Source organism: Varroa destructor, unplaced genomic scaffold, assembly GCF_002443255.2.
Source record: "Varroa destructor unplaced genomic scaffold, Vdes_3.0 BEIS01000002.1, whole genome shotgun sequence".
NCBI lineage: Eukaryota > Metazoa > Arthropoda > Arachnida > Mesostigmata > Varroidae > Varroa > Varroa destructor.
In genome coordinates, this window is record NW_019211455.1 from 48,131,150 (window position 1) to 48,147,471 (window position 16,322).

General features: G+C 40.1%; 1 protein-coding gene and 1 long non-coding RNA gene across 2 annotated transcripts in view; one reads left to right on the top strand and one right to left on the bottom strand.

Annotated features, from left to right (window-relative positions):
- LOC147757920 (uncharacterized) overlaps window positions 1-5,258 on the top strand; it is a 65,431-nt gene extending 60,173 nt beyond the window's left edge. The window contains exon 2 of the long non-coding RNA XR_015320152.1: window positions 998-5,258. This is a non-coding gene — a long non-coding RNA (uncharacterized LOC147757920). The remainder of the gene's footprint in view (window positions 1-997) is intronic.
- The window catches only part of LOC111243827 (uncharacterized), a 145,374-nt gene that overhangs the window by 44,158 nt on the left and 84,894 nt on the right, over window positions 1-16,322 (bottom strand). The window lies entirely within an intron of this gene.

A 16,322-nucleotide genomic window follows, 5' to 3' on the forward strand; every position in this document is an offset into this window, starting at 1 on the left:
ATAATTTCGAAAAATTTGACAGAAATTGGTCGAAACCTCGGAGGATAAGGATCTCAGCTATAATTCTTCATTACGTCTACATAAAACATGTTATTAAGTGTATGTTTGTTAGTTTATTCCGGTGCGTCGGTGTATGAATATTATACGATCTCAATACGATATTATAATTCAATTCATTACGATCTAGGGCGCATATTTTATAGTGGAGTAAATAGTTTTTAATTTGTCACTCTCCCAATGCGGTATAAAAACATGAATACATATGTGAAAGTCCGCCTTGACCACAGATCCGCTAAACTTTCTCAGATGATCGGAGAAATATTACCAGCAGAGGTTTTATGGGGAGATTTTAGCTTCGCAAAGCAAAATATCCCTCGGCGTTCCACGGTATGCTAGTCTTAGAATATACGAAGCTCTCTTGTCATCTGTACATATTTTTGATATAATATTCTTGACTACGTACCACAGTTTAGCTGGTAAACCGTTTATGATATACTAAGGGACACATTAAAAAATTTTTTGCTTTGGGAGCCAGCTTCGCAAAAAAACCACTTGTTTTTTTGCGAAGCTGGTTCCTTTTGAGCACCTGCCGCAGTCTACAAATAATCTAATGACAATATTATGCGTTCCCAACGACGCGTATGTTTCGTACAATCGCATGATAAACACGGTACATTATTAGCTGTATGCCTAAATGCAGCCTTTGATGAGGTAGGCCTAAAAAATGTGCCTAGGACATCTTAAAAAATGTATTGCGGCATGCTTATAACATGTTCCGCATCATCCTTTATTCATGGATATAAATACAAACTCATTGTGGAGTCACAATCGTGGCTTATTCCTTTTCACCGTGAGCAATCATACGCGTACAAAGCCAATTGTAGCAGCGAGAATTAGATCTGCCTGGTCTATTTCTCATCATCAGAAGAGGACGCTACTTTAACGCCAGAGCTCAATCCTTTACTCGTATAAAATCTGTCTCTGTGTTGTCTTACAGGTAAATATACGGACAACTCACGCCATCGGCCCAGATCCCGGGAGCCAAACTGAGGAGTAAGCCACCAAGGCCCGTACGAAATAGGCTTGAATACAGCAAATAACGAGAGTAGTTCTAACCACGTACTGAAAACAGTTTTAATGCGCTTAAAGCATCTTAAACGATACGTTCAACCGTGCAGGACACTCACTTGTTTTAAAATCCCTGCTTCCTAGGTCCTCAGTAAGCGCAAGTGGCAGGCCTCACGGTATGGGGGGCACGCGTGATTATTGGAACAGATTGTATCTGTATGAGCATTTGAAACTTTTTTTAAAACAGAAAAATATATAGATCATTCTCGAAGCTCACGGGTAGCAATGCGTATCGGGTAGCAATATCGCGTCATACGTTTTACTCGTCATTAAAAAATTACCCTAACTTGAAGGGACGCAATCTTCATGGAATATACTAACACTGAAACTTTTCTTATTATATCAGTAAAAGCCGCAGCGTCAAGAACACTGTTTATTACATAATATATCTCCGAGCTATAGCTTTGACGCGTGGTGTTAGTAATTTCATTTCTACGACATTTTCACTGGATAGTAATGGCTTAACACATGATATACCGCGGGTGTCGGATCTACGCCTTAACAATAGACCAACAAAGATTGGCAGCAGACAATTTCATCTTCTCGGTCTGCTAGAGCTTGCTGCCTCGTAAGGCATCGTACTCCTGGATATTCGACAGTCTTGAGCGTCACTTATTTATCAATACCCTTTCCCACATAGGGGCTACTTAGAAGTGGTGTCAGTGGCTCGGTATCAAGATAACTTCGCAGGGGGCTGCCTATGATTCCACACTTCCATCTCAAGTGGTATTGCTTATATAACAGTTTTGAACTTAGTGCTTTTTTGCAACTTCCTCCTTCAAACTAGGGACGCTACTACATAGAAACTCAAACATTTATGTGCCACGCAAATATATTTGTTAAGAGAAATATTCGTTGACCTTTCGAACGCATAGCTATGACACTTCTGTCCTACTTTATGCATCCATCAAAATCATTTTCGGCCTCTTTTAGTTATCGGTTTCTACCCAAGTATAACGTGCATTGGACTTTGACTAGAAATTCCCTTTCTGTCATTTAACTAATATTGCATTTCTTGTCTTTTTTGCGGTATTACTATATGGATGGTAGGAAACTGATACTTCGTTAGGTGGCAACAAGTTCCACAAATACGATGTTTCGTGATCGAAATCCTGTACGTTTGTTCGGTAGGCACGCTCCATATCAGCGCAGTGTTTTCTATATTGCCAACGACATATAAGTCTTAGCTTTATCATAGAGCCTTACGAGCAACCAAAAACGCTACCCGTTCTATAAATTTTAGAGATACAAACTTTTCACTCACCCTAATAAATCTAGGACAAGCAAACAAGACAAGGGGTCATCTTTCTGCATGATGGCTCACTAATACTATGTTTAAACGTTAAGCTTAATGAGCGTAAGATGATTTTAATTCGAATTTAAATAAGCGGCTAAGCCTAGTGCATGAAAGTCCATCGTAATAATATAATTATAGGTTGCGTTAAATCTCAATATTGATTAAAAGAAGGCGATCGGAAACAACTATAATATCTAGTCCTCTGCCAAGAGCCGGCCGTTTGAAGCAGTTCTTAACTGCAGCAGAGGTCGAAATGTCCCTATTGGGTCATCCATTCTCTCTGTACTGTCTTTAAACTGCAATGAACGTCAGAAAATTACCCGATGAAATAATACTGCCGATACGAAACATACACAGATTTCGATATCCATCTATGTAAATCAAGCTTGATTGTTGAGTGGCCTAGTCTTTAAAATTTTGCCTTTCGAAAAAAGACTCCACGCGAAAATGTCCTGCGACGTTGAGTCTGCACAGATGCCCCATAGAAGATTCAACTGTGCAACGGCAATCACCATCGCGTATTGAAATTTCATACTGTCAAAGTCAATTTTTCCGGTTTTGGCAACAAAATGGCCACAGACAACAACTCTTTGTACGCTTAACATCGCTTCATAGAATAGCTGTTTGAAAATAGCACTATGGTCTTCATATGCTCGGGTACGAGACCCTTGATTGCTTTTTGGCCTAAGCTGGCAAAGGCGTGTTTTAACGGAGCGGATTATTATAGGCGAGCATTGCGTAACAATTGTTCTCTGCAACGAACGTGCTTCACATGGCTTGCTGCACTAAGTTCCGGGGGTAACTGAACTTTATCGACGCAAAAATATATTCTGATAACTTAGGAGCTCATTCAAGTTATTCTAATTAGTTAGTAATTCATAACGCCAATATTGAACAATCGAAGGCGTAGAGTCTACGTTGCCTTACTGGACTGTACAATAGATCACGGTACCAATTAATACGCAGATGTGCCGAGGGCATCAGAAATATCCAGAGTTCAGATTTTATCAAATTTTATTTATCTTAATTAAACTACTGTTTGAGATATGTAGTTAGTTATTTTTTCTTGTAGGATTTCAAACAGCGGCGACTGGCCTTCTCATTCCTCTAACTGTAATGAAATCCATGCTAGAAAAAACGACGAAAAAATAAATTCCGACCTATTTGTTCCGTTGTGGGCGGAACGGATCTACTTTTTCTTACATGGGAGCTTTCTCGCCGTCGAGCTGGCCTTAGCGAGCCTATGAGAGGCCAGTTTGCCGTCGAAGGGTGTCTGGAGGAACTGGGCTCAACGGAGTTTGTTAGGGGTTAGCAGCCAGAAATTAGATGCGCGTTTGCTTTTACCAAGCTTGCTTTAGAATAGAACGCAATACTATCCCGGCACCGCGTGTTAAAGTACATATTTGCTTTTCCTGAACGCCGGTGGCCTGATTTGTAATACGATGCCAAATTGTGTATGATATCGTACTGTCTATCTCTATGAGCCTAAATTTTACTAGCAGATAATAGATAAATGCCTAGTCCACGGAAGGTTTCCTTATACGTTCATTATAATGAAATATTATATCCCTCTTATGTCGTCTTAGCAGGCCACAAATATATAAGCATACCCATGTTAAAACTAACATTGCTACGATACGTTATTCTATCCCTTTTATCTCGACTTAGGTTTAGTATGTTTGCATCATAAATGTCACGCACCTATTACATCACGTCTCGAATAGGGATCAGAAGCGGGTCGTGAGACCCATTTGCTGTAAATCAGTTTCTTAGCTTTGATTTGACAAAGAATATAATCAGATATGGTAAATACGTCCCGTTGTAAAAGTTGTTTACAAAATATATTGACAATCCTATATTGAACTCCTAAAATAATTATGCATTTTAAATTAATAACAAATTAAGCAAAAAAAAAAAATCATAGACCCTATTGATTGTTGACAATGTATTTTGTTGTTGTCCGCAAAGCCCACTTGCAAAAAAAGCCCCTAATAGAGCATCAGTTGCTCCGCTCTAACGAACAATGGCTGACATATCGCAACACAATAACTAAATAATATAATAATAAACATAATAAATAAATAATAATAACAATAACGTATTTGCGTAAACGCAAGTTTCTGGATAATCGCAAAACACGAGTAATACGTCTACTAGAAGGGTTGGCTTAATCCTTCAAGCTTCGCATAGTATTTCCTGTCCCACTTGTTTAGTTGGCTTTTTTAGTTTAATCTTAATTTAATTTTTTTTTTTGCCTTTGAACTTCTGTGGAATCAACATGCTTCCCAACGAATTGTCGTGTGTTAGTACTTAAATGTCGTCAAGAGCTGGTAGTCCCTAACCGCGTGAGAAGCTCAGAAATAACACAACTCGACGCCTGAGTGCCTAGAAGCCTTCATATAAAAGAAGTTCTCGATATATGAAGATAGATAGGGTAAAGATCCAGTTTCAAAATATACACACACATTCATGTGACCATAAAAGCACGACTTATCCTTAAGTCTTGTAGTTTTAGGAGAGTGATTGATTGATAAACTACATCTCGGTCTCAGTTTAAAGGTGATGCGCCGGGAGAAAGACTATTTTTCACTAGTGTCTGTCGGAAACTGCTTGCGCCAAGAGTTTACTAAGCATGAAACAGAAGCCTACATTTTCGCCAGGCGCTTGATCCTATAGAATTCTGCCCTGTCTGACTGAGTTCCTTACTGACTCTCCTGTAGGCTCAACTTCGATACTGCGCAAATTTTTCTCCGTATTAGCCACAACCGAGCGACACGTCAATTATATTGTTTCCAAAAACTGGAATTAGGAATACCAGTCACTTGTCGGTGAGATAATTTCTTGTGCATTATTTCTCATTGATCCCCGATAGGCGATCGGGTAAACGCATTACGGGAGATCCTAATGGAATATGATCCAGAGAGAAAACGCACATAGTCCCCTAATTTTCCGTTTGTGTTTTATTCATTCAGCTGAAAGTTCTTACGCTTCTGAATAGCCATTCTAAGTCTAGGCACATGCCAGAGGTGGCCACAAATGGCTCAAAAATAAGGCACGGAAATTCATACCCCTTCTATTTTTCAATAAACAGAACTGTGTTATTTTGGCATACGGAACGTTTAAGATTTTCTCGTAACATTCACCGCCGGCCCGACACCAGTAGCTTTGAACGACATGTTAAAAAATTCTAGATAAAAGTCATGCACGCCTAAAATGTACGCAAGCGACCCTTTTTTTTTGTTTTTAAAGCCGTGTACTTTCTAAAGCTCTAGGATAGTTGTACGGTTCCGATGACTTTGTGTTTGAGCGGCGCAAGCAATTGCATATATTATATGTGTTATATAAGTGTTGAAATATTGAATGTCTTAGCATTACACATTCGTTCTAGTCATGACATACATTGATTCAATAATAATTTAGAACGAGTTCTGCAGCGTAGAATTTTGAAGGCAACATCAATCATCTGATGAAAATATACAGCCAATAGATTCGGACAAGTATCTTCATTTGTGTTGACTTTTCAATATCATATAGAAACATAAAAACAGGTATGCGCCATCGTCGTGGTTTGGACGGAAAGTTGTGGATTTGTTTGTAATACTCTAAAAATACCTATTTTCCCTGTTTTTCTTACCCCCTGTGAAGTTTCCAGTTAGTCAAATCTAGTTGTAAAAACAGCAGTAACAGCAACTATAAGCCGCAGGCCTCAGCCCTTACGAAGTATGTCAGTGGAAAGCATGTTCCGCTTCAAAATAAACACCTGTTAGGATGGGTATCGTTAGGCTGGCCTGACTTCCCACAACAAAGACCATGCTGCTGCCCACATGAACCTTAATGTCGTACTTTTCTAAGCCACTCACACGGGAATAATTTCCAACGCAGGTTCTGTCACCCGAACTGAAAAGTAATAGCCATGTCAGCGAAAGGCCAGCTCATACCGTTCCACAAAAAAGCTCCCCAGAGTCAAGCCATGAAGAGTTCGCCAGCTTACCAAGAGGTCAGCGTCGCTATAACTGTAAAAGTTCCATCATATTCGAGCCTGTTCTTTCAGAAAGGCAGAAAGGCACTAAATCAGGTAATGAACTATTGCGGCCTGTCGGAAATTCAGAGAATCCTTTCCCCTTGAGCTTCAATGCAACTTAAGAGAACGTCACGCCCAGAATGCATAACGAACGACCGAACTACGGGTCCTGTATCAGTGAGCAACATGATATATTCAAAGGATTGATTGCAAGGCTCAAACCTGTATAAACCTGTATGAATTTGAGATTATTTGCAGATTTCCGCCTAAAACAAGATATTCAAAATGTCTGAGTTCCAAAAGTGACAACAGAAAATCAACAAACTATTTGACATTTCAGTAGAATAAGACTGTATAGGCAGTTTGCCGAAGTCAAAGAGATACGGTACACAAATAGCAAGCAAGTGTTACGACCTATTTACCCAGTCAAATGGATGAGTTTAAACCTGTAATATTCAGTTAGTGTTGATTTTTTTTTCGGTGAAAATCTCTTCCCACATATAAACGCTAATTAGCAATTGGGCTTTCATATTGTTCCTTGGAAAAATAACTGGTATGATGATTCAGCTACTGATACCATATCTCAATCATCACTTCCTTTCTATCGCTAAACAAATTGCCGTTTGGAGATTCAGACCCCGGTCTTTGTCAATTCACTCCGGCCCCTACGTTCGTAGTGACCGTATACGATATATATTTTACAGGTACGGTATAATTATCGCAACACAAGATAATATATGTCTAATTGAACTATATGAATTCAAAGTGAGCAAAACTGTATCCTATTACAATATTAATCTATAGTAACCGTATCGCACAGATAGCTCTTTACTTCGTTAGCAACTACTATCGCTTATTATTATTATATGTATACTGGACCAGATTAAGTTTGCCTTAATGGAAAACTTTTTTTATTATATTCAAGGAAATGTGAATTGGAATCTACACATATGCGGAAGCACATTAATAAAAAATAAATTGCAGCGCCGGCTGCAACGGGTAACGTCTGAAAAGGTTTGGCTCACAGAGTGGTTTCGACAGGTTTAAGTGAAAGATTCGACCAACTTTCATAATAGTATCTTTAACTAATTTTATATCGACGGGATTGTTAAGAAATTAGTTTTATTTCTGCTTCCACTAACTGAGAAGGTCCATTGTTCTCATTACATTGCTGTTGACTATCCAATGGACTAAAAAACCAGTGAATCTTCTCATAGAGCATATGTATAAAGGGTAACAGGAACGGTTTAAACCAATTCTCGCAGATGTGATCGTAAGGGAAGTGGCGCTGGAGAATCGAATGTACCATCGGTCAGTAACAACTATTAAGACTATTACAAGTGATAAGCAAGCGATCTGTCGCCCTATTACTCATCGAAACGAATTTCCCCCTATTTTTTGACAAGCAATAATCTTATATCTGATAGGCGTTTCTGTCCTAATCTTCAAGGCAATTTTCTCCTCGCTTCTTCGAACAAACGTTTTTCCTACACCACGCGCAAAAAGCCGTACGCCTTTAATTCAATGCCCTCGGTATTTGAGACTACCCTTTTTTATGTCCTATATACCTGCCGTTAATCAGCGGTAGATGGGCAAGTATTTTCATGGTCGAATTCGCTCATCTACCTACTATCCGCCTACGCTGTAGTTTATGATATATCGTATGATACTTCTTCACCCAACAGCATGAGTATCTGACCATATTTCAGATACAGGACTTTCTGACTTCGGCACCAATTTCGATCCCTCGATAAGCTCCCGTTCTTCGGCCTATCGACCTCATTCCTACCCCTTAGTCAGACCTTCTTTGGCTTCCAACTTTTATTAGAGGGAAACCATTGTCTCCGCCCACGAAGGCTTCGACGTCTTTTAATAGTTCAGTAGTAGACCGTCAACATAATCCCGTATTATATTGAACGGCCGCTACTTAATCCCCGTACTATACGTCGGATCGATACGACCGCTCTGAACACCGCACATTCAAATCAGAGATCAAGCCAATAATTGTGGCTACGCGAGCCGTTCGAGCCGAGCATCGGACATTTTGCTCTGTGAATTGGCCACAAACAGGTGATGACAACATTTAATATCAACATCCTTGTCCAAATCAGCTCCCAGCCTATAATCATAACCTAGGTTGATTCAAATGTCAGTGTTACGGAATTTACCGCTACACTTATTGATGGTTTGATATGTGTAACATCTAGTTGACGTAGCAAGGGTCAGGACGAGGTCACCGTTTTTGTATTGCTGTGTTTCCTTATGATAGGAACTAATATTAGGTCCTACCTTTAGGTTCTATCTAGTCGCCTACTTTCGAAAGCTCAGTCTTTGAGCTTTAACCAACGGTTCCCAGAGGACACACAGGGTTCATCCAGGTTTGTTAATATAGCTTTCTTTCAGAATTCTCTCGAATTGTTTTCACACGGAACTACTCCAACATGCTATTTTCAGATCGTTTTAAAATAATCCTTTCGCCCAAGTTCCTCATTGGTTTAAAGCGTTGTTAGCATTTTGTTTGTAACAATGTAGCACATCGTTTTTATATTTTCGGTTATGGAAGTAGCGGCCAATATCTCGTAAGTTTAAATGTGCCTTAATCACATAAATCTCTGATCCTGATATCTTTTTTTCGTAGAATGGCTATGAAGTGTTTTATATATATCAAAAGTAATATCTGATTGAAACCCGATCAACGACATATACTACACAACCTGAGTGTACATATTTGTGTACTATTACCGCTACTGTTAACATGTGTACAATATATATCTACAATATTTAGAAAACAGTTTGATGATACGATGGTCTGAGGGCCTTTTTTATGGTGTATTATTTTTCTTTCATTTTGACCGCTTAGCATAATCATTCGCATCGCCTCCGATTTCAACGTCGTTTGGCGTTGGATGGAAAAAAAATGGCGAAGTTTTCCACTGCCGCACATGTGCTGTTTGCTTTCTAGCAAAATGACCCCTTCTGCCCAAAAGGCAACGGTTCAGCAGACGGTTGCCTTCTGGGCCACACTTGGACCAGATTGGTTTCCTGTGGTCTTTCTACATTTCAAGCTGCCAATAGCGGCAGATTCACTTTCGTTAGCAACCAACGCCGCGAAACGTCTTTCGCCGCCACAGCTGATATTGCGTCCTGATAGAGCCTCAGCTACGAAACGCAAAACAAAGTCATAGGACGAACCGGTAATTTAGAAGATTCCCAACGGTTTGGACATGGAAGATCGTTTAATGGCTGACATTAACCCAACCTGGGAAAGGAAGCCGCTGGTGGTGGCTTCACCGCCCAAAATTGGCTGTATAGCGTACTAGAGGACCGTCCAAAATAATCAAACACGCGTTGAATGGTTGTTTCGTTTTCATCGTCAAACACGTGGATTATATCGACAGCTTTTAATGGTCGCAACATCGATACTGGTAAACAAATGAAGATCTAGTTTTCGTCGAGTGGCAGACAATTATGACTATCGGAAAGCTACCGTAGACAACGCTCAATAATCAAATGACATATATATATATATATATGTATATACTTCTTTCGTACCGTTGGAAATATTTATTTCAACATATGTCATCATATTATCATACTGGTGTTGTTTTTGGAAATATTTCGTTAGTAGTGTTTTATACCGTATTAAAAAAACGTACCTTTACAGTATATCGGCAGTGTTGAGATTACTTCCTGTCCAACCTTGGCTGATTCAAATATCATCAAAACCGCTTTCCCAAATAGAACGCGATTCCTGGCTAGGACCGAGATCTAGCCAAACAGATCTCGATTATACTGTATCACTTCGAAGGTTTATATATAATACATCATTAAAAAAGAAATAGCACACTAGTAACTTGTGTATGGAACAAAGAAAAATATCGAGTTCCAAAAACCTATATATATATATATATATATATATATATATATATATGACTCAGTAGTATAAAAAATATATTAGTTTTTCTTTGAAGCGGGTAACTGTTACAAGAAACGTGAATCCTTTTTTCGGGACCAGCTTCAATTGATAGATAGCTTCAATAGATATGCGTGCAATTAGAAGGACATAAAACAGGAGACATTTGTTTTTGCTGTCAGCGACGTCCGGTAAATACGTTCCGGGAGATACCTTTAGTGTGAATGGTAATTTAAAGAGCAATCTGTTTGTTGTATGATTTCTATTAAAGCGAGGAGGCCTATGTACAGGCAGCCCGATCGAACCGGCACAATGTAAAAGGGTTAGAGATGACGTAAGAAGAGTAACTGTAATTAGCTGCACACTTAGTTGAAGATGATACGAGACAATCTTATAGATGTATATGCATAGACATATATACGATGCTGCCGATCTTTGCTCAGCGTTACTATTAGGAATCAATGAACTGCTTCGAAAATTGCGATGCTTTACTATATTTCACATGTATTCTTTCGAACTGATTGATCCGAAAAAACAAAAAAAAAAAAAAAAAACTAAATAGTTATGGCTGACAATAAACGCATACATATTATTAAAGAAACATTATAGACTGCGTCCTACATTCTAACGTATTTTCAATGATATCTTTTTTTTTTTTACAGAGTATCCAATCTAGTTACGTGTGACGGGCCAGATTGAGCGGTGGCCTAGTTCTTCGATTTTATTCAAGTAATTATATATTATTAATACAGTGCCGTGAGACTTAGGCTGTTTCAACATGTGAATGCAAGACTTCCATGCATTATTTTATTGTTACAGACAAAGCAATATATTGAAATTTACAACGATTAAACGTATTAGCGGGTTTCCGCATTTCCTGAACAGCGAACGTTGTTGCGGTGGCTATTTGAACCATCGCGCTGGTCGAGTGCCTCAGGAAGTCAAGGAGAAATCTGTCTTGGGGAAGATCAGCATTTGCGATTTTGCCAAAAAGTCGCAGTTTTACGAGGCAGAAACAGTAACGGTTGGAAACATTTTGGTCCGACGATTAGCCGTCTTTAACGTGTGCCCAGAAAACAACTTACAAACTGGCTACCTTTAACGTCTTCCCTAGCCCCTCTCATTCCGTTGCCTGTCACAGCAACGACGACGACGACGACGACGTATTTACCAATTGATGTAGCATGCTATCTCTCTTTAGGAAGTCCCAGTCTCTATTTCAATCAATTCAACTGCTATGAAAAAGTCATTTACCCGTTATCAGACCTGATAGATGCGTAGGCTTCCGGCCCTCGATTTAGTCAAGATAATGCATTCGCGTATCTCTGAACAGCAGCGTCCGAATCGATTTAATGCCGTTATAAAATCAGGACGCCGTGTGTCACGCGTCTTCATCGAAATGCATAAGGCCGATTGTATACTACGGGCTGGCATAATTTGTCCATTTACCCGTTCGACTATGAGACGCGGCATAAAATCAATCGCCGTAAAGCGTAGCAAATGGATGTGATTCTAGAATTGAAGATCTAACTGATTGGCTTCCCAACCGGATCGTCGGCGGTAGGATGCTGTAAAAATTACCGTAACGGGAACGAAGGCTAATCCGTGAGCTGAGTCCGCTGTAACGTAGCAGTGTGTATGGGAGTAGACGTAAAAGTGAAGATTGGCATTGCGGAATTTCTTCCACTTCAAGTCCGCGTGTGCGAGTGGATACAACAGCTTTAATGCTATATGCGTCATCTCATTTAAAGAACTTCCGAAAGAACATGAACTGAAGGGATGGCGCTTTATTCTTCTTTATCGAGTCACTCAGGACAGCATCGAAAATAGATACTGATAACAGTCGTGACTAACTAAACACCGCATTTCAAGCAATAATGTGAACTCTGGCCCACTAATGGTTGGAAGCATCCAAGCGTTTAGGGCACTTTTCTCACATCTATAGCATTGCAGTCGTTTTCAAAATGGTTGAATTCAGCAAACGGGTGGGGCTACAGAACTGCGCGCCACTCGTATCGGTAAATAGCGCAATACCTTCAGTGCCTTTCACATTTGCTAGTTGCCACCCTCTTGTTTACTGCCGCCGAGCAATCATTGCCTGGAAATAGTGATTTGCATATCTATTGTGTTTGGTAGAAGGGACGCGAGAGCGTCTCAAGTACCTAACGCCGATGGCAGTAATCGTGCACCCTACCATCCGATGAGATGAGGAAGTTTACAAATGATAGAAGCACTGCGTAAGGCCATAGGCATCGATTGAGACGAAGCGGACTTAAAAAACGTTCTCCGTTCGTCCACGGCACCGGCATCACAGGCCGCTCTTCATTTTATACTGGAGGCTCAGAGAGGAGGGGGCAACAACAACTGTGAGCAAGCGTTAGCACGGATGTGCATTAGTAATAATGCACAGCTTGCACAGAACTACTTATGGTAGGTAAAAGCAAAAGGCGGAAAAAAAAAGATGGAAATAAGGTTGAATCGAGCAGCTTTAGACTACTATGAAGATCAAGTGTCTTACTAAATGGCCAACGAAGAAAGAAGATCCACACAAGAGTCACGTATCTGGACCAGTGTCCAGCCAACAGCAACATTTATATGTACGCAACAAGCCCCTGTGGCATAGCAATGTGCTGACAATGAAGCGTTACATAAAGTAAGTTAGTTGCCAAGGTTCGTCCAAAAACCGAAAAAACGAAAGGAACTAAAAATACAACAGAGGTCAAACTACATTGCGCAAGCTTACACTATCGACTGCCAGTCGTTACGGAAAATAGCTGATAGATTTACTTTATTGAACCCAAATTTCAAACATATTTTTGAAAACCAACAATTTTTCGTCGCACTGCGGCCCTATTGGAAAATATATGTATTAATATTATAAGTATATATATATATATATATATATATATATATATATATATATATATATTAAGTAAATGTGTGTATATTGATGACCATAATTTTGGTTTACTAAATTCAGAATTAGTGGTAAAGATTTAGTTTAGAACGCGTTATTTTACCTGTCGACCTTTAACCGAGGTCCACCTATCACACTGCACGCATTATTATTATTATTATTAGCTGATCACCTGTCGATTCTTCTTTCAACAGTTGAGTGTATTAAGAACGTAATGCTATTGCAATCAAGTACGCCACTTGATTGTCTGTTCACGTAAGAGACAATTCAATAAACAGCCACATCACGAGCCGTTTAAGTTTTTTTTTTAAAGCTACACAATACAAATTGACTTCTACAAGCTAAAATAACAAAGTTAGCAATTAGTTAGAGTAAAATTTACGGAACGCTTTTTCTCTAGATTGGGCGAAACTGATGTTGCTCATGTCGACTAGTCCTATTATCCGTGTTCTGACTCGATAAACAATCAGACAGGACTCAAAAACCTGCCTTGTTTTTTACCGGGTGTTCTTTAATTAGTTGTATTTCAGTGCAGTTGTTTCTTTGATAGGCTCGATTTCGACAATGTAACCTCGGCGCAGCTACATAATGCTGCTCTTCTAGATAGCACACTTTCGAAGCCTGTATGGCCAAGACGGATTCCTTCTTTAGGCTGGTCGGATTGTGCTAATTTTAATTGAACTCTCTGATTGGGTTCTCTTTCATTGTCTAGAGCCAACTAATCCGCGCGACTTAAATCTCCCCGTCAACCAAACAACTTTTTGGTAGGCCCCAAGATGTAAGGTGTACGTTCAAGTTGATCGTCGCCGCTGTAAGCAAACTTGCCTGGAAGCAAGACTCCAGAATCAGGTGAAGTTGTTGCCGATCGTAAATAAACGTCTTGTTGACCTCGACACAGTCACCCCCCTCCCCCCTTCATGGAGCCGACAGTTAAGCAATTTTCTCAAAAATTTAACACAGCAACCGTGGCTATAAACTACCCCCGAAACTGCTTACCGTCTCGTTACAAGTCTACCTTTTTTTAAAGGGGTGCCGTTCAGTGAGAGTCTGTATAGGGACGCTAGGCTGGGGATCCGACAGCAATTTCAAGCGACATTTCTAGATTAGATTGAGTTAGTAGGATGTGGGCCTCGCGCGCTAATTTTCATTGTATTATATAGTCACAACCCTTTGTGGTCTAAGAGTCTATCTTTGCCCGCCACTATCAGCTCCATTACAATACCGCTGAATAGAACTATCAGAGAGAGTATTCGAAATATTTGATGTCCATTCCGGAATGAAATGGTTCTAGATATTCGCCCGATACTGAGCACAACGACACACAATATTCAAACATTTTTCTACCAATGCTTTTCAGAGAGAAATATACTTTTACTCTTCATTTGAAAGGATCCCAATAATAGCAAATGACGAAATGAACGAACAAATTTAGGTATAAATACAACTACAGGCGCACTACCGATCTTTGGCCAGTCACTGCGCTACAAGTCCGTAGGGAACCATGTACGATTTGGGAAAAGGCGAGATTGCATTTGTGGGATGTCTAAAAGCAGAAGGTCGATGGGCCGCAAAAGTTAACGACGGCTGGGCTAACGCTTGTCTTCACTTAACTGAAATGTGTTACAACGCACAGATAAGATGACCTCCGGCTACCTGACATTAAACAACTTTGGTTTCGTAGCAGTAGTATTGAAGAGCCGAAGTAACCATCCCCCTCTCTCTGTGTTTCCCTTCGTTATCCTTAGTTTTCTCAAAAAGTCGTATTCCGTTTCGCGTCCGGATCTTCTGCTCTGGCCATTGCCATCGGTTGTCTGTTACTTATTTTGCATGTACCGTATTTGGAGAATACAAAAACACCGTGTGAACAGTGGTGTGATGACGCTTAGCTAATAGGAATACGTGACCCGCGAACCGGTAACCATTTTTGTACTACAGCAGCGAGCGGAAGAGGTGAAGTCACTGCATTGCGGTTTTCCGTAAGCGCGTTCTTCGTGCCGATTGGACAAAAATCCTTGGAGCGGTTCATTTTCGACACCTGGTTCGCATGTGATTGCCTATCGATTTACCATCTAAGCGACCTCTCCTCCGTACGGTTGGTATCGGCCCTCATAGAGCTTAGATTCGTCACGTTCAGTGCGGTTCAGCTATGACTGCGTTTATCTGTCGCTTCCAACAATGACTCGTGAGCGTCGTATTAAGGCCATATCGGTATACGATTGTTGTTTATCCTTAACAAGCTCCGATCGGTCACATTAGTTAAAAAATACTCGGTGCTAAATGCTGCATTTCTATTGACGTCCTCTTTTGATTTTTCCATAAGTCCTCTCCAACGCTTATGATAACTCTACCGTAAGGCTTTTCGCGTATCCACGTCAATGCTCTCTTATGTTATGTATTCACCGATGCTAACGGAATGTTCTCGAGTCATTCAAGTTGTATTCGGAGAGTTGATAAACAGAGGAAATTGCCCGTGTACTTGTACTAAAAATACACACACAACCTTAGTATATCAATTAAGTCGTTGTTTTTACCATTGCTATCGTGATGGAAGTTATTACAGTTATTCACTATAGTTCGCCAATTGTACGTATATGCTTAAAAAATCATAAATTGCTAGGTGATATGGCAGGATCGCGATCGATACATGACGATGTTATAGAAATCATCCGTACGTTATCTACCGTGATCTATCGTAACCGTAAGATGATACGTATGTTTTCTGTATTTACATTCTTGAGAACTTCATACTGTTAAGTGGTCTTGCGGATGTACCAGATGCTAACACCGTTGCATAGAGCAGCCCCTTTGGCTTAATGAAGACGACAAGGGCTTGCAAACAATGAAACCTATCTCCCGGCTCGTCATGGATGCCAAATCCTGTATTTCAATCAAAGGCTGATGATTTAGGCACAACCCCTTAACAGTCACAGCTTCACAAAGGGGCGGAAGGGAAGATACCGAGCATTGATGGCGGTGGCTCTCAATGTCTCGACCATCCCTACACCCTTTCTTTAGTTAATCCTTGAGCCTTTTGTCTGTAGAAGCT